This window comes from Lagopus muta, chromosome 1, assembly GCF_023343835.1.
Source record: "Lagopus muta isolate bLagMut1 chromosome 1, bLagMut1 primary, whole genome shotgun sequence".
In the NCBI taxonomy this organism is placed as follows: Eukaryota; Metazoa; Chordata; class Aves; order Galliformes; family Phasianidae; genus Lagopus; species Lagopus muta.
In genome coordinates this window covers 7,422,948-7,446,227 of record NC_064433.1, presented here as the reverse complement: position 1 = coordinate 7,446,227, position 23,280 = coordinate 7,422,948, and the positions used below count along the sequence as shown (strand labels likewise).

The 23,280-nt window shown below is 41.8% G+C and overlaps 1 protein-coding gene across 2 annotated transcripts in view; it reads left to right on the top strand.

Annotated features, from left to right (window-relative positions):
* Positions 1-23,280, top strand: part of FAM107B (family with sequence similarity 107 member B) — a 63,923-nt gene that overhangs the window by 14,437 nt on the left and 26,206 nt on the right. The gene's annotated exons all lie outside the window — the stretch shown is intronic.

Sequence of the window (23,280 nt, the reverse complement as noted above, 5' to 3'; positions counted from 1 at the left end):
GCCTGTGGTTCGTTTGAATGTGAAATAGCCAGCATTCAGCTGAGGGAAAACCTGAGGTAAGCAGGTGATAGCGCATGCTGGACAATCAGAAGGTCCTACAGTGATCTTAAAAACAATTTAAAGATATTTCTGTAAACCAGCTGTTGAATGAGAAGTGGATGGATGGTTGGAAGCTTAAAAGCTTGAATCGTTCCAGTTTGGGACATTTAAAGCTTAGACTAGATTTAAGTGCTGTTGCTTTGAAGCCCTTAATGGAAGGGGAGTAGAACAGCATATCTGAAATGCCCTTTTTCTTTGCTTAGGGTTTATAATTGAAGCTAGAACTTGAAGTATATGGAATCACTTTGCTGTTCTGAGTTCATACTGCTCAAGTGTAGTGTGGTCAGCCTAAACGCTCTAACTTCAGAACTAAAGGCTGGTTGGAAACCAGCTGAGGTGTACATGCATGTGCACTAAATATCAATGAAGAAAAAGTCTACCTTGCAGTTGTTGCTGGTGGTGTCACTGAGCTTCTCCTCCCAGCACCCTACTTGACTCCTCATTGCCTTTCACAGGCAGGGCATGAAGTGCAGAGCAGAGCTGAGTGCTTTGGTACAGGGCTGTGTATGTCTTCCAGAGCCAGGTAATGATGTTGGACTGCAGGTGGGTCTCTGCCTGGTCTGTTCTAGGCATGAACAAAATAAGCAAGAAATGTAAAGGCAAATCAGGCATTGCCTGGAGTAAAGACTTTTAGTGATATAACTTGTGCTCAGCTGAGTAACTAGCCTGGGGCTATTCTTACTGCAGGAGAGCTGAACCTTCAGCATTACCCAGTATATGGCAGTTTGCTAAAATTTAACTTTTTGAAAGTGAAAGTTGCTTTGGAATATAGGTGTCAGTTATGCAGCCAAATGACAAAGTCTGTAAAACGACCCAAAGTGCTTCTTGCAAGGATATGAATGGAGGTCAATGAGGCAGCATGTAGTGAGAGCAGAGAGAGGGTGTTAGTGGATTTTAATTATGTCCAATGTGACAATGGCGTGTTTGCTTTTCTCTATAAGTTCTTTGTACTTAAAGCTGGAAGAGATTGGGATGGTTTTTTTTAACTGTATTTTTCCAAATGTGCTACAGATGCCAGAGATCTTCTCTCTTCTCAGAGATCTTCATACATCTTCTTCCAGATGGAACATGGGCATTCTGGCACCTTAGATTTGATCTTTTCTTCATCATTATTTGATAAATTTTGACCCAATTTCTTTACAGAGTGGAAAAAAGTGGATCAGATTATGATACCAGGTTGTTATAGTAGACTGAAAAGAAAAGGAAATGAGAGAATTCAAGAAAAAAAAGTCTTTGAGGTTTATCTGTTTGAACTTGCACTGTGAGCTGGAGCTGTAAGCTTTCTAGCTGATCTGTGTGAGATAAGTTGCATGAGCCTTCTGCACCAGAATCACGAGCTTGGACTCTTCTGTGCTGCATAAGGAAATCCCTGTTGTCATCCAGTTCTCATGCAGTCAATGTGCAGACCCTCAGGTGTTGCTTTCATGGTTGCTTCATCTCTCATATCAGAGCAGCATTCTTTCCATGTGTCTGAATGCGTTACAACATGGTTGCTACCTTTGTAGAAGCCTGTTGTGGAAGCAGACCACACTGATTTCCTTCAGCACGATTTAAACTGTCATTCTGTGGGTAGCTGCAGTGGGGAGCGCTGGCTGCGCTTTCATTCTCACTGTCAGACCAATGAACCATACCAAAACTCGGTGAAGCTGAAGATGGGGGGGAAAACCCCATGTAAGTCTGCCCCCTCATTCCTTTACCATGGTAAAAGTGCAGTGCTTATGTATCACTTCCTTCTAGAAGCTGAGTGTAACCAAATGAACAATTCCTGTAATTCAGTGAGGTGTATTGAGCAGTCTTGAAAAGCTAGAGCGGAGAGTAACCTCGTTATTTCAAACTGTTATGTGTTTGTAAGCTAATTGCAGGGCTCTGAGCTGAAAGAGCAGCCGTTGAGTTCAACATGCAGCAGGGTTATGCCACAGAAAAACACAGCTTGCTTTTGCATGAAATGGAAACTTAAGCGAGTCTGAAACTCAGTAAGCCCGCAGTGAGGACACGTTCACTGTGTGCTTTACAGAAAAGGGCTGCATGGTGCGGTGGTTTCTTTGGATCGTTGGCTTTGTCACATCATGTAAAATCAATCTTTGCTTAAATAGGAAATAGTTGGCAAGGAAAGCTGCTGCAGACCTGTGTGTCTTCTATCTGTGTTATCTCTGCTGGCCGCTAACCACATGTTTTAGCTGGTGTCCTTCCCAGTGCATGAACACGCCTGGTGAGTAATGCATGAAAAACAAACATAACAAGGCTTGATGTGTTTGGCCAACTTGAGGAGTGTAAGGATCTTGTTGGTTTTTGCCCTATTTCCTGCCTTTGCTTTTTTATTCCAAATTTCACTTTTTTAATGTAGCTTTTCCCTTGCCTATTTTTCCTGCGTGTTATTTTTTTTTTTCTGTGTGGATGCTATGTTGAATGATGAATTTAATTTTTTGTTTTAGCAGTAGTTTTTTATTTGGATCTTGCAGGGAGCTGCATGGGTATATTTTTGTAATTTTCTTTTATGTTAGTAGTTTAAAGGAAGGCTAAGGGCCGTGTTCTACTGGGGAAAATGGAGGGCTGTTAGAAACATATCACTTCTTACTTTCAATAAAACTTTAATTAAGTAAATGTTCTATCTGGCCTCTTGCCCACATAATAAATACAAACTAGAGAAACTTGCCCAAGTCATTATTATCTGTTAGCAAAAACGTTTCCATTTCCATCCCACAGTGGAGCTGTGGAAAAACTGCTAGCAAGTACCTTTATGCAAAGAAATCTTGCTTACTCAGCTTACCTGGTTCCCTACATGTGTGTGTTTGTGCTGCTATCCTAAAGGCTCACCTGTATCAAGCCGATCCATATTCAAAGTTGCCTTTGGATATACAACACAGGAAATACGTGGTAGGATTCCTGTTGGCTTTGTCTACCTGAGTGACTGCAGTATGTGGCTGCCCTCTGCAGAGTCTTTGGAGAGGAAAATTCCTGTTCAGGACAACTTCTGCCTTGCAAAAAGTTACCCACAATGGGCAAGGACTCCTCAACCCAGTAAGTCAGGATTTAAGCTGTCTGAGCCAGTGTTGGGCAGCTGGGCTGCCCAGAGCAGACAGCAGCTTGTGTTACTTGAGGAATGAATCTCCCTGCTCTCACCTTGTATAAGGTGTTTGTAGTTCTGAGTTGCTTTTTTGGAGAATGATACCTGCCTGACCTGCCCTCTGAAAGAAACTCATTTGATATAAATACTGTCAGGTGATTGTCCTTTGAGAGCAGTTGCAATGAGGAATTAATGAGGAAGGAAATTAGAGCTCTTATTGTCTTTGTTTACTTTTTGTTCTCGAATCGCCCATTTCTTATCTCTAATCTTCAGCTCCAGCAAATGAGGTTTAACTGCAGATCCTAATGCTGAGCTGATTAGGCAGAGATCTGCAGATGAAATGTTAAGCTGTCAAAAGGGAGACGTGCATTTGGGTCCTGGCTGAGCTGCCTGAGATGAAAGGACATTTTGTTAGCTCCTTGTCAGAATGACAGTGTGCTACAGGAGTGGAGCTTCACTTCCAGAGTGATGTGTCCCTCTGGATCCAGGGCTGTGATATCCATGTATTTGCGATGTCAGCTGTGCCACCTTAATGGGGATCCCTGGACACAATCCCACAGTGCACAAAGGAAGGATGCAGTGGCAGCATCCACACCCTGTTTCAAGCCTGGCTCCCTGAGTGTGAGTTGAGGCCCTGGCTGACGTTTTGGGTGCAGACTTGCCTTCAGCTATGGGCTCAGCGTGAGCTGGCACACACAGCTTCTTCCAGTTGTCCTTTTGCAGGGTGATGTTCTGTGGTTGTGGTGGCCTTTTTCCAAGGAATTGTGCTCAGGATGCCTTTCAGCAGTGTGGATGCTGATGGCCACAGCTCAAGCATCCTTGCCCACGCACTGCTCTGGCTGGCTGCAGCTAGTTGGCCATTTCCAGTAAATTGCAGATGCTGTCAGTTTCCTAGCTCTGCTTTTTTGCTGGAGTCATTGCAGCAAGAAAGCATTTTAGGAGCATCTTCTCACCATCAAATTATTACTTTGCTATCTGAAAACCAGAGTGACTTCCAGATTCTTAAAGCAGCTGAAGTCTACTTCATGTTAGCTGTCCTGAACTGCCTTACAGCTCTCTCCATGTCTCACAGGAACATTTACAGCAGAGGATAGCAGCCTCTGGTAATGACCAGCAAAAGGAGGGAGGGGAAACAGTGTCTTGAAAGCCTACTCCCTGCAGATAGAGAATCCCAATGACCAGTAAGTGGAATTCTCTGAGAGCAGGGACTTCCTAGGGCTGCTCCTTGAGTCACAGGAAAATCCATCATTTTTTTCCAGCCCACTTTTTCATTTCCTTGCTCACCATTCAAATTAAATTTCCTTGTAAGTGTTGTTTATAATTGCAGCTTTAAAAATGGGAAAAGCTGTCTTGTGGCAGACTGTAATACAGTGCTGGTAATTATTTTAGAGATGACCTCTGCTTTGCCTCTTGCCCTCTCATCTAGCATCAGCTCGCTCCTATGTTTTCTAAACTTTTGCTTTGCTGCTGAAGTCTTCTGCTATTGTGAACAGGCAAAAAATGAGCTCAGACAGAGCTCAAATGACTGCTGAACCAGTTCAGATCTTTTTAATGGAAGCCTTCCTTCTCTCAACCATTTTGTACTCTTTTTAATTAAGCCATAAAACTTCATGTGTTTGAACTTCGTGAAAACAAATCCAAACCCTCTTCTGTGTTTGTTACAGAATGCTTTGGTTCTTTCCCTTGTTTTTGTTTCATATTATTTACTTCATTGCTGCTGGAGTAGCTGCTCAGGGTAAAAAGACACTGCTTTTCAGCTAGATGACTTAAATCTTTCATAAAGGAAGACGTAAACCAAACTCTTTGTGAAATGAATTAAGCATCCATTCCAGCTCAAGCTTTAAATAGAAAGTGTGGATCATTTCAAAAGCCAGCAAAATTTGGACATGATAGAGTATGGAAGAGATCATAGCTTTCAGCATCTGAGGAAATAAAGGAGAATGTCTGACTGACTGTTTCTGGCAAAAACTTGTATAAGTTTGAAACTTGGGGTGTATGCATATGGTCTCACGAGATGGCAAATCTTTGCAACCACATGCAGTACTGAGAGGTACGTGAGCATCAATCTGTATTTACAAAATCCTCTGGCAAGTATCTGTTCAGTTGGTTTTCTTTTCCTGAGGCTGAGATGTGCCAGCATCAATTGTACATCTTAAGTGCATTTCGTCTCTCCTTTTGTGTTCTTGATTTGCTTTTTGGCTACTGGCTGATCTTTTAGTGATACTTCAGGGTAAAAAGATCTCAGCAGCACAGTCAGTGATGTGGAAAAAAAAATTATATCTGCTTCTGAGCTTTTCTCTGCACTCCGTATGTTTCCTACATTTTTGGATATGGTATGATGTTGTCCGAGTTACTTTGGCAGGTCGTGAAAAGCTTTTTAGAGGGGTCGTTCTGGTGTTTTGGCAGAAAAAGTTTTATCTTCTGTCTCCATGATTCCAGCAAACCTATGGCCACTGCAGTATGTGGGTTCTCTCCAATTGCTGTGCTGATGTTTGCACTTTCCCAAGGTACTGCACATGGTTGCTTTTTTCTTTTAATTTATTTAAAAAGGGATATTTCAGCCCTGCAGACCCAGCACTCTGTATGCGTGCAGTAAATGACTCTTGTTGAGATCAATGGTTTCCTGTGTTTTATTAGCACTCCAGTTTCAGCTGGTCCTGTAATCTCACATTTCTTTTTATAACTATTTTATAAGGAGAAGGACCCAATTAAAGCAGTTCAGGTTTCACTGTTACAGTGCTGTTATCCTGTCCCTCATCACAACAAACCTGCCGTGGCTCTCCGCTGTGCTTTGCAGGCCTCTGGCATGTTCCCCCTGTGCTCCTATGTTTGCACTGGAAGCTTCTGCAACCATTTATGCAGTGGTATCTTTTTGACCATCTCTGCCTCCTTTTATCCTGACGTGTACACATAAGCACATAATCTGATGTTTGGTCTGTGCTTTTAGCAAACAGGCCCACATTATTAGGTGGTTCCACATCTGTATGCCAGACTGTTCCAGACACTGAAAATTCCCAAATCTGTTAATGTGCTGCCCTCATCTTTGGCTTTTGGGTAACGTGGCAGCATCTTGTGCCAGCCCTGAGAGCTGCAAGGTATGAAAAGAGAAGGGAAAGCGGGTGGTAGCTGCTGTGGGGAGGTTAGAGCAGCTTCTGCTATCCGAGCTAGAAAGCCAGGTGGTTTCTGTCCTTGTCAGTAAAAGTGAGAGAAGTTGGGCAGGAAAGGGGCCAGTCTGTACCTAAGCAGCAGTCATTCAGATGCAGGTTGCTGAGCTGTAGCAAGGAGAAAAGGTAAAGGTTTGTGCACTGAGTAGTGTGCCTTTTGAAGAATGCTTCTCTGTGTCCCTGAGGAGGAAATAACACAGGTAACCAGAGCCTGAAGACTTTTTACTGAGCATAGAAGTTTTTAAGAAGACATTTTGGAGGTGATGGCTCCAGCAGCAAATTCTACATGCATCTCGTCGTGGGCACTCATCACTGCTGTGGTCTCCCCTGCTCTTTAACTGGGAGCCAAATGGAGTATGGAAACAGCTGCTGTTCGTGCCTTACCTTGCTGTGTAGGCATCCTGCCAACCTTGTGATACAGAAGTGAGGCCTGACCAGGATCCTCTGATGGGGATCTGAGATGCAAACATTGACTGTATGTTCAGGATTGACAAAGGGCCTGTTCTAGGGTGAATGTGTGTGTGGGGATAGGTCTCTTAAATTTGCAGATTGAAACTTTTTATTTAAAATTAGAAATACATACACAGAGAAAGTTGTGTACTAGTTTTAAAACAACTGGAATAGTAACCAAAAAAAGTCAAATTGTTAACTTTAGATGATAATTACTTTTTTTTAATAAACTTGATCTGTTGCCAACATGCATCCAACCTGCTCCAAGTGATTGTATTTAAGTAATTAAAATCAGTTTCGCAGCAGCGATTTTGCAAACTTGCTTTGTCTTCACTTGTTTTAGAGCAACTTTTCTATGAATAGCTGCTGAAAATGTATTTGCTTTGAACACTGGAACTGAATCATTTTCAGTGCTGTAATAAAGAGTTTGAATAAGTATCGTATGCAACCAATTAGTGCATCTTACCTGCCTGTTAAGCAAATAGAATGCTTGTATTACAGCAACCCTTCTGCAGAGTGCAGCTGGAATCATAGAAAAAGCTACAAACACTTCAGTCAAGATGTGTCCTTAAATCATTTTGATTTTAGCATTCGTTCAGTCCTGGAATACAAATCAACACTGATATTTTTTCCCTGGTGTCGTCTTGAATCCTTTTAAGCTGAAGTGAATAATGGAAGCATGGGATTATTTTGAGGCTGTCCCTTGCTCTGTTCTAAAACACTGCACCCACAGACTGCAAGCTTTGAATGTGCAGAAGTTCCCCCTAGCCATGCATGAATATATTTGTGTGCAGATTGTGAAGAGCCTTTGTAGCCTTTCAAGGCAGGACTACCTTGGGTAAAAGCAAGTTTGGAAATGGAAGCTTGTTATGACTTCTTAGATCTAACAGATGCCTGGATAAAGAGAATTAGTCATAAGACAGAAATCTTAAAGCTGGTTTCAGTTGCATTTCAAAGCTCATGGTTATGTCAGCGATTTACAACTTGAGCTTTCTCTCCACCACCAGAGTCAATAAGTGGTAATGTAACATGAGGTTCTGCAAGGCCCTGTCTGGTCTGTTAAAGCCTGCATGCGTGTTGAAGCAGATGTTTGAAGCAGATTTCCACTGTGTGTCTGTGTCTGCCAGTGGAGGTAGAAGAGATGATAGGTGTTCCTCAGCACAGGACTGTTGTAGGTTTGGCTGACATGGACAGTTATGCAGGTTTTGGCTCATCCTTCTGGGCTGAGGTGGAGGATGTCTGCCAGCTGCCCCATTAAGGCTCTGGTTTCTGAAAGGTGATTGCTGGTCGTGTCCCAGCACTTCCCTCCAGTGCCCTTTGGGCTTTTGCAGTGCTGTTTGAAGTTCTTTAATAGTCTGTTCTTGGTTCCCTTTGGTTCTGAAGACTTATTACCGTAGAAGATGGAACCACTGAGGCAGGCAGAAGGAAGGCTTTGAGTCTGTGCCTTCCTGTGTCGTTGCCAGCTGGTCTCCTGTGCGCAAGACAAGCAGGGAGGCAGTGATTTTGCAGTCTCCTTCAGTCCCTATGACGCTCTCATGTGCTTCTTTGGCTCTCTGGAGGAGATCATGTGCTTCTTTGTATGTTTGCTCAGTAAATAAAGGAAATGTGTATCAAGTATGTTACCTCTTTGGAGATCTGTAACTTTTTTTTAACCCTTGCTATTTATCTGAGTATTTGTTATTAACAAAATCACAGTAAACTGAAAAGCACGTTCAGTTCCGTCCATATGATTGCTGCAATTGTTGCCTGGCAGTATTGAAAGCCATTCCACCCAAGTACAAAACCTAACCAGTGGCAGAGGGAAAGAGTCTGCTAATGAGATTACAGGGGAAAACATCAACAAATGAAATTCTCTGTTGTGAAGACTGGGAAAGAAGGAGAGCAATTTATGCAAGATGAATGAAAAGAGGCCTTGGTTTGCAGATCAATTAAGGATTAGAATTTATACTTTAAGTGATGGGACTTGATCAATTAGCAGAATTACAGTTCTACTGTTAACGTACGTGAAATAGACTTAAATGTTCAAAACACAAATATTGAAAGCAATTAAGCAGGATGCAAAAAGAGGAAGGGGAAGAGGTAGAAAGAAACTGTTGGGGTCTCTTTGTAAAGCTCTGCTCAGGGCTTGTGGGATCCAAGTTATTTTATTTATTGCCCTCAGCCATTTTCATTATTAAATATTGGTTCTCTTTTAATCACTTTTTTTTTCCAATCAAATAAACTTTTTGTCTAAAGAGAATATAATCCAGTTTTTTTGTTTGTTTTTTAAACTTCAGATCTTTAGGTCAGAAGGGAAGAAAGCTCACATTTGTAAAAATAATTCTGTTTCAGAGAAAGACTTGCTTTCAATTCTTGTTAGTGGCTTAAAGAACCAATACAATGTACTAATGCTGCATCTTTCTCAATAGCTTGCTGTAATGATAGTAGCTTTGTAATGGGAGAAAAATGTTAATCTATCAGAAATGATTTGAAACGATTAATTCAAGAATATGCATTGACCAAATAGGTGTACCAATGCAATGAAGGCATGCATGACGCAAAGCCTTGGAACGAAGCATCCTGCTCTGTGCACTGCACCTATTACAAGATAAGGAACATGGATTATTGCTTAAATGTCTTGATTCCCGCTACATAATTAACTGTGTTGTAATTCTTCCCAACCTTTAAGAGCACTAAAAGAAGATACTGAACTGGCACCATTGCTGTTTTACATCGATAAAAGCTAATGAAAGTCAGTGAGAATTTGTATGTTCTTAACATCAAACATTGAATCATACCAAAGAATCATAGAATGGCCTGGGTTGAAAAGGACCACAGTGATCATCTAGTTTCAACCCCCTGCCATGAGCAGGGTTGCCAACCACCAGACCAGGCTGCCCAGAGCCACATCCAGCCTGGCCTTGAATGCCTGCAGGGATGGTGCCCCAAATGGCTTATAGAGTGGCTTTTCTGCTTTTGATATTTATGATTAGTTCCAAATATATTATCCTCCTTCCCTCAGGTGGATGCTTAAAAAGAAGGAAAAAAGATTTGCAAAAAACGTAAGATATCTGTACAAACTGCTTTGTTTTCTTTTTCCCCCTGGGAATAACAGAACAGCAGCATACTATTTTTCTGTGTATGGTTAAGGTTATAATCCTTCTTCACCATGGATGGAAGAGTAGCATTGTAATGCAAACATAAATCTAATTAAGGAAGTGAAGATTTCTCATCAAAATCTGATGTAAAGTTAATGCAGTTGATCAGAAGGGGTCAAGCTGAAAGCTAAGCAGAATAACCTAAAGGCTTTCAAAACACTGCATCTTTTGGTAAATGCAGTGAAACTGTGATTTGTCTGGTGGACAATTAAATAAACAACAGGGATGTGCTTATGTCATTAAAGCTACACCCAAAATAAAGCTGTGTCAGAAAACTTGAATTAAAATAGAACCAAAAAGCTGTAAGATGTGGGAGCAGAGGCCTTATTGTGGAGTCGAGTTTTGAGGATGCAGCTCAGTGCTATCAGGATGCCAGTGTGGGTCAGCTGGCTGTGCTTGTAGCCCATCTGTCAACTACAGTGACCAAATAAAGCAGTAAATGATGGGGGGAGAGGAGAGAAAGACATGCTTATGCAAAAATGAAAAATAAAAAACTCTTAACTGTTGAAGTTTTAATGTGTTAGTATCATATCCCTTCAGTGCTGGATAGTTTCTTTTAGAATTCAGAGACTTGTCTTCATCCCGTCTGGCATTACAACTGAAATGTCTCTGTTTTTCTTCCATGCAAAACATGCTTCCATGCTTGTAGAAGGTGATTTGGAACAAAACTGGGCCAGAGCTGTGTCTCTGGAGCAAGAGAGCTCTTTGCTGGCTGTAGTGACACTGGTGACGACTCCTTGGCATATGAGGTGCCTGGCCAGGTGGGAAGAACTCATGGAGACACCATGTATTCAGGGCAGTTTGTAGAAGGGCTTTGGATAAAGCTCTCAATTGCCCTTTGAGGACACATAATGCACTTTTTTTTTTTTTTAATTGAAGCCCTTTGAAGGGCATTTAATAATAAATACGCTTTCTCTTAGAAGTCAGGGTTAGCCAGGCTTGCCAAATGAAAACATTTTAATCTGCTTTGGAAATTAAGACAGCAGATCAGTTCAGTGTCCATAGCACCCACCTCCTATTGAACTGTTTCACTATCAAAGGGCTCTCACTGGGATAAGGTTTCTTTTTGTTTCACGTGGTCTGTGAGTCACTTTGGTTCTTGAAATCTGCAGGTACCTGTCTCCCACCATGACCTCTTCTGTAAGAGGGCTTGTGCATATTTCTGCTCTTTCTCACCTGTGTGCTTTGCTGCAGGCTTCTGTTGGGAGGAAAGAGTCATTTATGACTTGGTACAGATATTTTTTTTTTCTGTAGGTAAGAAAAAATCTGTCATTATTTTAGAAAATATTTGCACACTGATGGCACCTATTAGGCATAAAATGCTTCTTTGATATCCCTTAAAAAGAAATCCAGGAACTCCTTAAATCAATATTACTGCTTTTCATTCTCTGCCTCCTCAGCTTTGCCTGTTGCTTTTGTTATATTCACTGCATGAGCTTTTCATGATGGTATTTTCCTTCCAAAAGTGGCCTTGTTACTCTCCCTTGCTTTGTTTCATCTGCAGTGCACACAGTTATGTGATGAATTTGGGAATTTGGTATCACAGTAATGTGATTTATGTGGGAATTTGGGGGTTAGAGTTTCGGAACAGCTCTGCAAGTAATTTCTTTAAAAAATCATTTTCTTGCTTTTTTTTTTTTAATGGGAAGAGGGTTTTCTTATTTTTGCCATATCCACTATCCTTGTGTATTGATAGTAGTGGTGATTTACTGTCTTAACCTGAAATTTAGAAATTAGGTGCATTGACTGGGGCTTATTGAAGCCAATACTCCTTCCCCATGGAGGGTTAGTTTGATAATGACAAAGAAATGAACTTGGTGGTGAGATTGACTGCTTTGGAGAAGTGGGTAGATGCTAATGTTTGGCCCAGAAGATCTAAACATATAAGGGACTGATAGTATGAGTAACCTTCCTGCACTCAGTTTTGTTCATCCTGACTTTGTTGCCTGTTCTTTTTGCAGTCACAAAAGTAGACTCTAATTTAATGCAGATCTTTATCATCGTGTCCCACTCCTTTGTCAGCATGGAGATGGACACAGCTCTGATACTAATAAGCCCACAAACCATCCAAAAGCAGGTGAGGCTGCAGTTCATTGCTGGTGTGCTGAGCTCCACTTAAGTAAGGTATCTTTGAAGTTATTCAGAAGCAGCCTGAGTATTTTCTGATCATGACAGAGCCTGCTAAGTCGAAATGCACTTTCTTTCCAGAAGCATGACGGTGTTTTCCTGCAGCATGATGCTGGCCTCAAGGTTACATCACCATTTTTTCTTACTTTTCTGTTTTATTCTTTTCCCTATTAAAATAAATGAACAGACCTTTCCTTCATCTGTGAAAACTGCAGTTTGAAGTGGTGCACGAGCTTTGCTCATATAGTCAGCTCTAAAATGCATAACAGTTGGTATTCAGTTAGTGGAAAAGGAAGCCTTGTTTTAATTGAGTCTGTTATAATTAATAAATGAAAACTTATTAGTTATATCAACAGATTTCTAGTGCTGGCCATGTGGGCTGTCGAAGCAATTCAGCGCTCAGGAAGAATTTTTATAACTGAAACTCTTACAAAAAAGTAGTGCTGTCTTTGAATGTCTTCTAAGTTGTCTGTGTTAATTTCTTCCTGTTTCTAATGCAAATTGAATGAATAGTTGATACAGGGCTAATAAAGCAAATGATGTATCACATTTTAGAGTGCAGAGGGATCTCCTGGTATTAATACTAAAGAGGCTTCAGTCTTACTCATTCTGCAACTTTAGTCTGCCAGACAGAATTCAGGTTTTTTTACATCTTTTGTTAACGATTTGCACATTTGGGGAATTGTTTTCCAGAAGTCTTACTGTAAAAAAAAATAATCAAATCCAGGTTATTTATTAAAAACTATTTTAATTAATGACAAAGGATATACATATGTGTGTGTATTTGTATATTTTGAAACTGAAGACTTCAGTCATGTGGCTTTAACCACATGCAGAGTGCAAACACATTGCTTTTTCTTGGCTGCAAATGTACTGGACTTAAAAGAAGTGCAGATAGATGCAAGCAAGAGGGATGCTTGGGATTGTCTAATCTTCCCTAAGTTTGGGTCATCTTTTTCCAGTGGAGGAAAATTCAGCAGTGCTCAGTGACCGCTTAACTAGGCTGAATTTGAAGTTACTGTGCATCTAGAAGTGGAGTAGATGGTCAAATGCAGCAAAGTTAACCTTACAGTACTCAGCTGGGACTCACAGAGTCTGCCTTTAGTTCTTACAGAGCTTTGGACAGATAGTTGCATTTCTTTTTTACAGTCCTCATCTTACTGGCACTCCACAGAGCGCCATGAAGGCAAATTGGGAAATGTGCAGTGGATGATTGCAGGCCCCTACTCCTACCATTAGCCCTGGCCTACATGTGGAGGCAGTCAGGTAAAGAGAAACATCTCAGGAAGGTAACTTTGTGCATTTCAGATGATAAACGAGCACACAAATGTGAGTTTCCCAGGAGCTGTGGTGTGTCCTGCCTTTCTTTTATGATGTAGTGGCTTTTCTCTACCATGGGTGTCCAGCTGCATGTAGTGGTACCATGACTCCCTCTGGATGTTGGCCTTGGTAAACTTGGGGCTGTACAGCACTGTCTGTGGTGGTCCTAATTGTGACGTGGTGTGGTGAAAGTTAGCACAGACCTCTGTACAAACTGTGGGACGTGTCTGATGCTCACATGTGCCATGTGGTGAGCAGCACTCAACAGGACCACAGCCTCCTCAAAGAGCCTGACAGCAGCATGGTGCTGCCATTGCTACTGAGAGTAGCAGTGTAATTGCAGCAAAGCAAAAACCTGTACCCATAAAAGCATAGAATATCTTAAGTTGGAAGGGATCCACAAGCATCATTAAGTCTAACACCCAGCTCAGCTTGCCACTGACGTGCTTCATAGCACAGTCTGCCTGCTGCACAGACAGTATCCAAATTGCACCTCCAGTTTCTCATTTAGGCACTCCTGAAGCAGATCTCAATCTTGCCTTCTGAACATTTGAGGTTTTATAAATTTATTTAATTTCTTTGAAAAATGGCTCAAAGGGCACAAAGTTCTTTGCAGGCAGTCAGGGAATCCCTGTGCCCCATCCCTGTGGATGTGCTCCTCCACCCTCCTGCTGCTGGTCCTTCTCCTGTTCTCTTCCTGCAAGTCACTTGCAAGATGGATGCGCTCACGTGAAGGGCATCTTTTGTAGCATTTGTGTCCTGGAGGCTGCATACTGTCATGACAAACTATGACGATCTCTTTTTTTGAACACGTTTTCCTAATGTGCACGTGTACTTTTGTCAAGGGTACCCATCCCATGCTTCAAAGTAAAGAACTGAGTTGTTCAGAAAAGCTCTTAAAATGATAAGGTGGGGATGACGATGATGCTGGTGTCTAACGATGAGTCTCATGCTAATTTAAACATACACTTATTTTGAATTTATTTAAATAACTGTAATAAGTACTACCAGAGCCACATTTCTCAAGACCCAGTAGCTTTTAAGTCTTGAAAAACTCCTCGTGTGCATGCACGTCTATAACTTTAAACATCTTTCATATAAATCTAGATTAATGAAGTGTCTTGAGAGTACTTGCCTGTGTGTGCACTTAACTTAAGCGTGTGATGATTAGAAGCACAGGGGCTGTTCAGCCTGGAAAAGAGAAGGCTGTGAGGTGACCTGAGAGTGCCTTTTCAGTATCTGAAGGGGAGCTACAGGAAAGAAGGGGACAGACTCTTTAGCAGAGTCTGTGGTGACAGAACAAGGAGAAAAGGCTTTAAGCTCAAAGAGGGTAGATTTAGGTTGAATATAAGGAAAAAATCTTTTATAGTGAGGGTGGCAAGGCACTGGAACAGGTTGCCCAGAGATGTGGTTGATGCCCTGTCCCTGTACACTGTCAGAGCCAGGCTGGATCAGGCCCTGGGCAGCCTGATCTAGCTGTGGTGTCCCTGTGCACTGCAGGAAAATTGGACTAGATGGTCTTCAGATGTCCCTTCCAACTCTAAGGATTCTATTATTCTACAATCCATGATTCTATGATCTGAATATCTGAATAACTAATTACAGAAAGACAGAGATGAGCCTGTAGTTTTTAATTTAAATAAAGGAAGCTGGGACCAACTTTTATATGTGACCAAATTGTGCTCGCGTGTCTCCTTATGAGGAGGCTGTCACGCATTTACAATCTGATCTCATTCTTCTCCAGTGGGAACAGATGGGGATTTTTGAACTCGGATCAAATTCCTGGAAAGTCACTGCACTGACATTTCAGGAAGGTGTCAGTGGAAGTGGGAATGTGGATGGCAGAGGGTGCAGCAGCAGAGAATGCTAAAAGGAAGAAGCAACAACACTTTCCTTCACTTTATTCAACACTGTGGTGATGACTGTGAATATACAATATTTCACTGTAGTAGAATAAACAGTCTTTGCCTTGCCGTCTGGGTTCAGTGTGAAAAGGATCCTCTGCTTGATTTCCTGTGCCCTTTTGTAATTAGCTCAAAATTCTAATTCTCAGTGACACTTTCAGATGTGATTGTATGAGTCTTCCTCCCTCCAGTCTGCTTGGGAATCCCGGCTGCCTTGCGGGTATTTTGACGAGACCTGGGAAGAAGATGGGTCTGGGAAGGTATTTCCTCTACCTTCCCCTGCTCTTACTGGCCTTGTTCTCTGACTTTAGTGCTGCTGCTTCTATCCTGTGGAACCTGGAAGGAAAAGCTCCAACTCACCCCCATGGGTGCCATCACTTTGGGCCTGAGGCGTAAAAAATTTGAAGACGACTTTGCTGCCTTTTGCTATCTAATGGAACACACAGAAATGTATGTTTTCATTGTAAAAGAGAGGTTGTAGGGGCAAAACAAGACACAAAAACCATCACCAAGATGTTATATTTAGTCATAATTGTTTTAAAATGTTCCATTTGGTGATGTGATTCTTTTCTTTTTGACAGGCTCTTCTCACTAGTATGGCAGGGTAGTAATCTTGTTTGTCCACAGCTTTTCCGATTGAGTTCCTCTGGCTTTGTCTGGGGTCTGGAGATCTTCTGAGCAAGTTTACAAGTTGGTTAACCCTAATTTAAAACATGCAGTGTTTAAGAGAACAGCATGTGCTTCTGATGGAACAGCTTCTCAACACAAAATTCCCTCACTTCTCTCTGAACATTAAATATTCACATCAGAGAAGGTCTGATGGCTTTCCTTTCAATTGTGTGGCTCAAGCCACAGTGCCAACAAGATTTTGCATTGAATTGAAACTGCTGTATTGTATCAGACTAGAACTGCTTCTTATTTGTATTTATGAGATACCTAGTCGCATGATGGGCTTTTCAGAGCACATCTGAACACATCTTTTGTTTTCAGTAGATGTGCAAAAACTCCGTGTGTGTGAATGTGTGAAATAGAACTGAAATGTGCCATGGCTTTGGAAATGGTTTGTGGTTGGTGAACTTCAATTTTATGGTTTCTTTTTTAAAGTTTCAGTTTATCAGTTGTTTTTGTTCCAACAAAAAGCAAAAATATGCAACTTGTGTTTTTCAAGTCTTTTGGATCTGGTGAACCCACACAAGACTGAAATAAGAAAGGGAACTGTTGCTGGTGGGTGACTGGATGTATGCAAGAAAGCTGGCAGACAAGTAGGCTGCAAATGTGGTGCTTGTGCAGTGCAAGCTGCTTGAATTTTAATTCACAGTACACAACTCTGACTGGCATGGACTGCTCTTGTGTGCATATCTACAGCACAGTCATTTGCTGCTCACCCGAATACACAAGGTTTTTGTGCCTTAACGAATGGCTTCCTCTTCGGCGCTCCTTTATGACAAAGGTGTGGGAACAGACAAGACAGGAAACATCCCATTGCATTGCTAATTTTAACCATCACTGGAACGACTCAAGGACATTGCTGTGCTGTGAGTATACTGAGCTGCATCCTCAAACACGCAGCAGCTTCCACATGCTTCTGGCATCAGTATGGCACTGTGGTCTCTGCTTCACAGCACTATAAACAACATGAACTTTTTACCAGGCACTAATTCAGCCCAAAGGCCTTCTGCTGCTCTACGGAACATTTTTGCCATCTGGCACTATTGGGTCAGCAAAGCAGTTTTGCTACATGATGCACCAAAGAAAAGAACAACAGTCAGCCTAAATCTTGAAGCAGCTGCTTTAGAGCAGCAAGCAGGCTGCCTGCTCTAACATTTGTTCTCTGTGTGCAGTAGATAACACTATCCCTTGCCACTGAATCTCTTTCTTGCGATGGCATGAGCTGGGGCAGGATACCTCCTGCTTTACTGGGACAACTGTCCTTGCTGAATCTCAGAGAACAGAACAAATGTGTTGGGGCAGACCTCACTGGTAATTTCTTACATTTTTCACTGTCTCTTTTCAGGCCTGCACATGTGTTTGGAGTGTGATTTTCTTTTAAACGATATGATACAGTTCCTCTTATGAGTCTTAAATTAATTCTTGTCCAACAAAGACCCTCTTGTCTGTTATACATGAAGCATATGCTGGCATCTGCTCTGTTCTTTTGATCAAGTATTTGGCAATGTAATTATGTATGTCAAGTTGTTCAGGCTGTGCTGACTTGTACCTGCTGAAAGATTTGCCCCACGGTTTATGTCTCTCTGTGGCTTTTGGTTGAGTCAGCAGTTGGAAGATGCACATAAATATTTGTGGGCAAATTATGTAACCATCTGCACTCGATTCTTTACTTCACTGAAAGCCAGCAGGGTTATATTTGGTTTGCTAATAGCCAAATAAAGGTAATATTCGTTCATATGTGTGGATTGAATAAAGGATTTAGAAGAGTATGAAAGCATTTCATGTGTGAAATGAAACTTTAGGAATCCTAAGGTTTTGGCACTGGAGAGGTTAATGGTTCATGACAGAAAGCTTTCTAATTGCTTTCTGTTTTGGAGGAACTGGGCCTCAGGGGAACTGCTCAAATGAAAGAGTCCTTGGGTTCTGTCTTGTTACTGCGTTCAGTGGCAAGTCAAGACCTAATGAGGGATCACCTGGTATCGTTTAAGGGCTCCTCCAGTATTATTTTAGTGTCCTGTTTAGCATGGGCTTCGCTAATAGCTGGTGAGCTGTTTGACTTTCAGAGGCTTCCCTGGAAATCCCCTGGATGGTGGACCATAGGTGGTTTGTCCAGGATTCAGCGTGCAATTATTACGTCCCCATTTCTGTGTGTTCCACATGGTATTCAGACTACATAGGTTTGTATGCACTTGTTCTGGGTCCCTACTTTTGTCGCTCACTTTCTGCAGGATGATTTTGCAGTAGGCATTACTGTCTGTCCATCTTGCTACCTTGTGAAGAAAAAAAATTAACGCTGTCTTTCACCATGCACATGTCCTGACTGTTTATCTGACCTGTAGCCTATTCTCTGACTGGCTGAGCTTTGCACATCTGCAAGAGAAGTTGGACTGAATCCTTACGGGTCCCTTTTAGTTCGGGCTGTTCTATGACTCTATGCCCCTGTTTTTCACTCTCCCTTTAGCACATAGGCAGAACAGGCAGATGTTGTTATGAAAAACATGTTACATCTGAGTAGATGGTAGAGAGATGAGTCGGAATCACTGGTTTCCTGTTTCTCCCTTGTTTGCTTTAGATGTAGTCTGTATTTCAGTTTTAGCATAGCAGTGATGGGCAGCACTGGGAATTGAAAAGGAGTTGTCCCATGTTGGTGAAGCTGCCCATTCTGGATGAAATATAGCTGCTTTTAGTGCTGGATACAGGAGCTGTAGCTTGAGAAGGGCTCAGTGTTACTCCAGCTTCTGGGTCTTTGTTTTCGTTTTTTCTGTTTGCCACTTGCTCCTTAAAAGATTCAAGCGCACCAAGTAAGTGAATCTGATAGAAAGGAATGAGCTCTGTCTGAAGTGACACAGGCAAGGCTTTTGTAAGCAACGTGAAGAAATGTCCCTGCTTCTCATGTGCATCAGCTGGGGGAGACGTGGCTGCAGCAGCAACTGGCCATTCCTTGCAGGAGTAGAGCAGTTGCTTCCACTGCAGCTGCCAGTGTTAGAGAGCTGGGCCTTTGGGATGGCGTGAGCCGATGCAGGACTCCTCCTGCTTTACTGGGATAACTGTCCTTGCTGGATCTCAGAGAATGGATCAAATGCGTAGGAGCAGAGCAGGCAATTCCCATGAGTAGGCAGCTGGTGGAATCTCCTTGTTGAGAATTTGAGCCCTGTGCTGGAGTGCTGTTAGCTCCTGCACTGATGAATACCATCACATCCCTAACAGGGTCACCGAGAGGCTCCCACATGGGTCACTGCAGGTACCCCACCTGCCAGCTGTGCAGAAGAAGCAGAGCCGCCAGAAATACTCCTCGTTTAGTACTTTTCTTGGTAATGATGTGACTTGCAGAGGATTTTAAATTTAAATAAAAAAGAGAATCAAGTTGTTCCGATTTAGTTTTGATTTTTATTGCTTCTAAGAAAATGCTTTGCAGGGCGCCATCTCATTAGTGCCTCTATTCAGAGTGATGATCCAAGCAAGGGAACTAATAATAGTGTTTAACAGTGTTCCTTTTGATTTGAGATCTGCATAAAGAGCGATGCAGAATTAAAGTACTCAGTGTTTTGTGCTGCTTTCTGTAGTCTGAACTCTTTGTGACAAGTGACATTAATTTTCATGCAATTCTGGAAGAAAGAAATCGGATAGCTATTTCTAATTGTGAGTAGTTAGGAATACGGTATGTGTGTAATGTAGGAGAGATTGATTAGACTCATTATGACATGAAATGAAAATGTCAGATTGCAAAAATAAGCAATAGAGGTGTCGCAATTTTTTTATTACACTCTGCCTTAGGTTTTGTAATACTGAAAAGGGATCATACACCACCTCCCCCCCCCAAAAAAAACCCCAAACCATGCTACCCTGAAAGAACATCAGTCAACACCAAATGATGTTACCCTGCAGAACATCAGAGAAGGGGAAAATACTCATAATTATTGGGGAAAAACTGACTCCCAGGAGATGGATGTGTGATTTGTTTGAATAATTGCATGAAAAGAAATAAACAGACAGGAGAAAAAAAAAAAAAAGAAATATGTATTCTGGTTTAGAACTGCAGATGAGACAAGATTGCATCTCCTTATGTGCACAAGTTTGTTTTCAGGGCTGTGGCAAAAGTGATGGAAACCTTCTAAACAAGCCCTAATTGCCATGCCAAGAAGCTCTGGAATGAAAAAACATTCTTACTACTGGGTTGTTTTCTTTCAATAATCTGTAGCTGCTTCTTACAAGAACCGATGTGTTACTGTGATAACTTAAAACTTTTCTAAAACTAGGATCTGATGTCCAGACCCTTCTTTTATTCCTGCATCCTTCTGTGCTGATGAGAACGAGTGGTGGGAAGATGGACGCCCTGGTACCCCCTCTTAGCAGAGGGCAGCCCTGTGGAGCACTGCTTCCTCATGTCCTCTGTGCTCTTCTCCAGATGTGATAAAGATAGCTTCTGAAATGAAAATCTCTTAAACAGACTTTTCATTACGATTTTGTTTCTGCTACGGTTGACTCTTGCTCTATATCTTCTTCTATCCCCAAGTTAGCAAAGGCCTAGCTCTGTATTCACTACTGCTTTGGAACTGGCCAGCCAGTTTGATGTTCTGTATATGTATCAGCACTAAAAATTAAGCAGCTGGAGCTTAAAACAAGTTGAATAACCAGGTTTAAGTCAGGTCTTGTTTTGGACTGAGATCAAGAATGAAACATTTTGGCTCAGGAACGTCAGAGGATGGAGACATGAGGAATGTTGAGGTGCTGCAGCAGCTTGCTGTGGGGCAGGGATGGGGTGAGCAGCCTCTTGAAGTTCCTTCCAGCCCCATTTTCTAAGATTCTGCAAAAAACACGATTACAGTGCTTGTTAGCTGTGCAATTTGCTGTAGATACATTGCTTTCAGCAGCTTGCATGTGCTTGGTGTCTGTGTACATCGTTTTAGTTGGTGCACTTTGTGGGAGAAGTGTTAATGGGTGCGTTGCTGCAGGTCCCCAGCATTGCACTCCCACACATGAAGGTGAACCCAGGCCATTGCCCTTGGCAGTACTGCGTATATCAGCTCGTGGAGAGCTGTAATATCAACAACTGTGCACCTTCCTGAACGAGTCAGATAACCTGAGGAAGATTAATTGATTGTAATAGACTATCTCCAGCCCATTCCAGCCCAAAGTAGAACCTTATGTTATTTATAGTAGTTCTTAATCTGATCGTGGAATCTCAATGTCAAAACACGAAATTTTGTGAATGTGTGGCTCTCATTCTCGTGGCAGACCTGTAATTTCTGAACTCGTCAATTCTCAGTACCCAAGCTGAGCTGCACATCAAGTGGCTGTTAATTATGAGTACAGATACTTAGCTATTTTAAAACTAACAACAAAAAAAACAACCCTGCCCAAATAAAGACAACAACCCCCCCCCCCCAATAAGACTCATATCCAGACCTTAAGAATATTTACTTGATTCCGTGGAAACAGAGCAGTGTAAAACTCCGTCTTCAAATTTTCCACTTAATTAATACTGGGGAAAATCTGTTCCAATATATTTTTAAAGAAGTGGTCTGGGGATGTCAGTGAAAATGTTTCAAGTATTTCCATGCAGCCCTATTTCAGGAGAATTGCTTCTGAAACTCATCTCTGGTAAAAAAACAGCTCTTGGCCAGATTTATCCCTGGGGTAATTTTCCTTCATGTTAATAGCATTGCAGGAAGGGTGATTTTGGCTTGTTGTTTCATTTATAAAATGGGAAATATGTATAACTACAACCCATCTTTACCCAAGGTATATTTCACAGGGGAAAAACATGCATGATTCTATCATTACATTGTTAATTTAATTATAACAACAGATGGGGCATTTAATCTATTTGACTTTGTTATTCGGTTACTAAATCCTACTCAAAGAATGTTTTGATTTTCCCCAGCTACAGTGCAATAAACCTCGCAGCTTCTTGAAATGTTGAGCAGCTTTGCAACTTCCTCTCCCTCTCTGCATCAATAATCTAATCTTTTTGCTGCTAGCACTTTGCTTTGAAACTAGATGTAAATCTGTCTTTCTTGCTGCTCACACCAACAACTATTTCCTCCTCTGCTCTTTTTTGTCCCTTACTTTTAAGTTAGAAAATAAGCTAATTTAAAGGCACAGCTGTTTCAAACAAAGTTTAGGCACATTTGTGTTCAGTGGCATTTGGTACGTATTTAAGAAAGTGCTTCTCTTCAAGTCATTTCTCATATTGGAAACCAGAGTAGTAAACTAGTAAGTGCTACTTGTGTTTGGTGGCCTGGAAATAACAGAAATATTTCCAGTGGTATTTCCAGTGCTATGATTTATACTGCCTTCAAACAGAAATCTGTGCCTCCCACTTAATCAGGATGCACAGAAATGAGACGTTTCCAGCTGTGTGGGAGTGGATGCCCATGGGTTCTATTAGGGGAGCAGAAGTTCTGCTCAAGGGCTTCCTGTGGCTGCTGCAATGGTCCAGCAGGGCTCCGTTGTCTTGGCTGTGGTATCTCATCATTGGGCTGACTTTGGCAAATCAGCACAAGCACACTCTAAAGGAAGTTTTACCCAATGCTAAGATAAATGGAGTTGGGCACTTCCTGGAGGTGCTGTTCTTTATCTCTTTTTTCTTTTTCCCTACAGATAAAGCCTAAATGGGCATAGACCAACTCAAAGCAGCAATGTAGAGATGTTACATCTTTTAGATGCCAGGGTTGAATGACAAGGATCACAGTAGCTGTTTTCTGTTCTTTTTCTCCTTTCCTCCATGCCCTGGTCCCACTTCTTGAGTAGCCACCTCCAGGCTATGACCTCAGTGTTTCACAGACTATTCTCAGTTGGAAGGAAGCCACAACCGTCGTTGAGTCCAACCCCTGGCTCCATGCAGGACCACCCAAAAAGTAGACCATATGTCCAAGAGCACTGTTCAAACACTTCGGCAGCTTGGCGTGCAACCACTGCCCCTGGGAGCCAGTTCCATGCCCCATCAGCCTCCAGTGAAGAACCTTTTCCTAATCGCCAACCTGGAGTTGATGTGTTGCAGTTTCTGGCCAGGTTTGAATGCATGGGAACTTTTGGTACTGAGGACCTGCTGGGCTCAGCAGCGAGTTGAAATGTTGATGATACTGCACTACTCTTTGGAATCCTACATGAAGGACAGAAAAATTATTTATACTATGCAGTATTTATGACATGGTAATTTAATGTAGTGATTGATGAGATTTTTTGACTCCTCATGAGATTTCAAATGAACAAAGTTAGATATGTCAGACTTAATGACCCTTCCTTCTGCCCTTTTGAACAGTTTGATTTCCAGGCACAAATTTCCTCTCTTCTCTTTTCCCAATCACTGGGACTTTCCACAGTTGTGCAATGGTTTGATTACC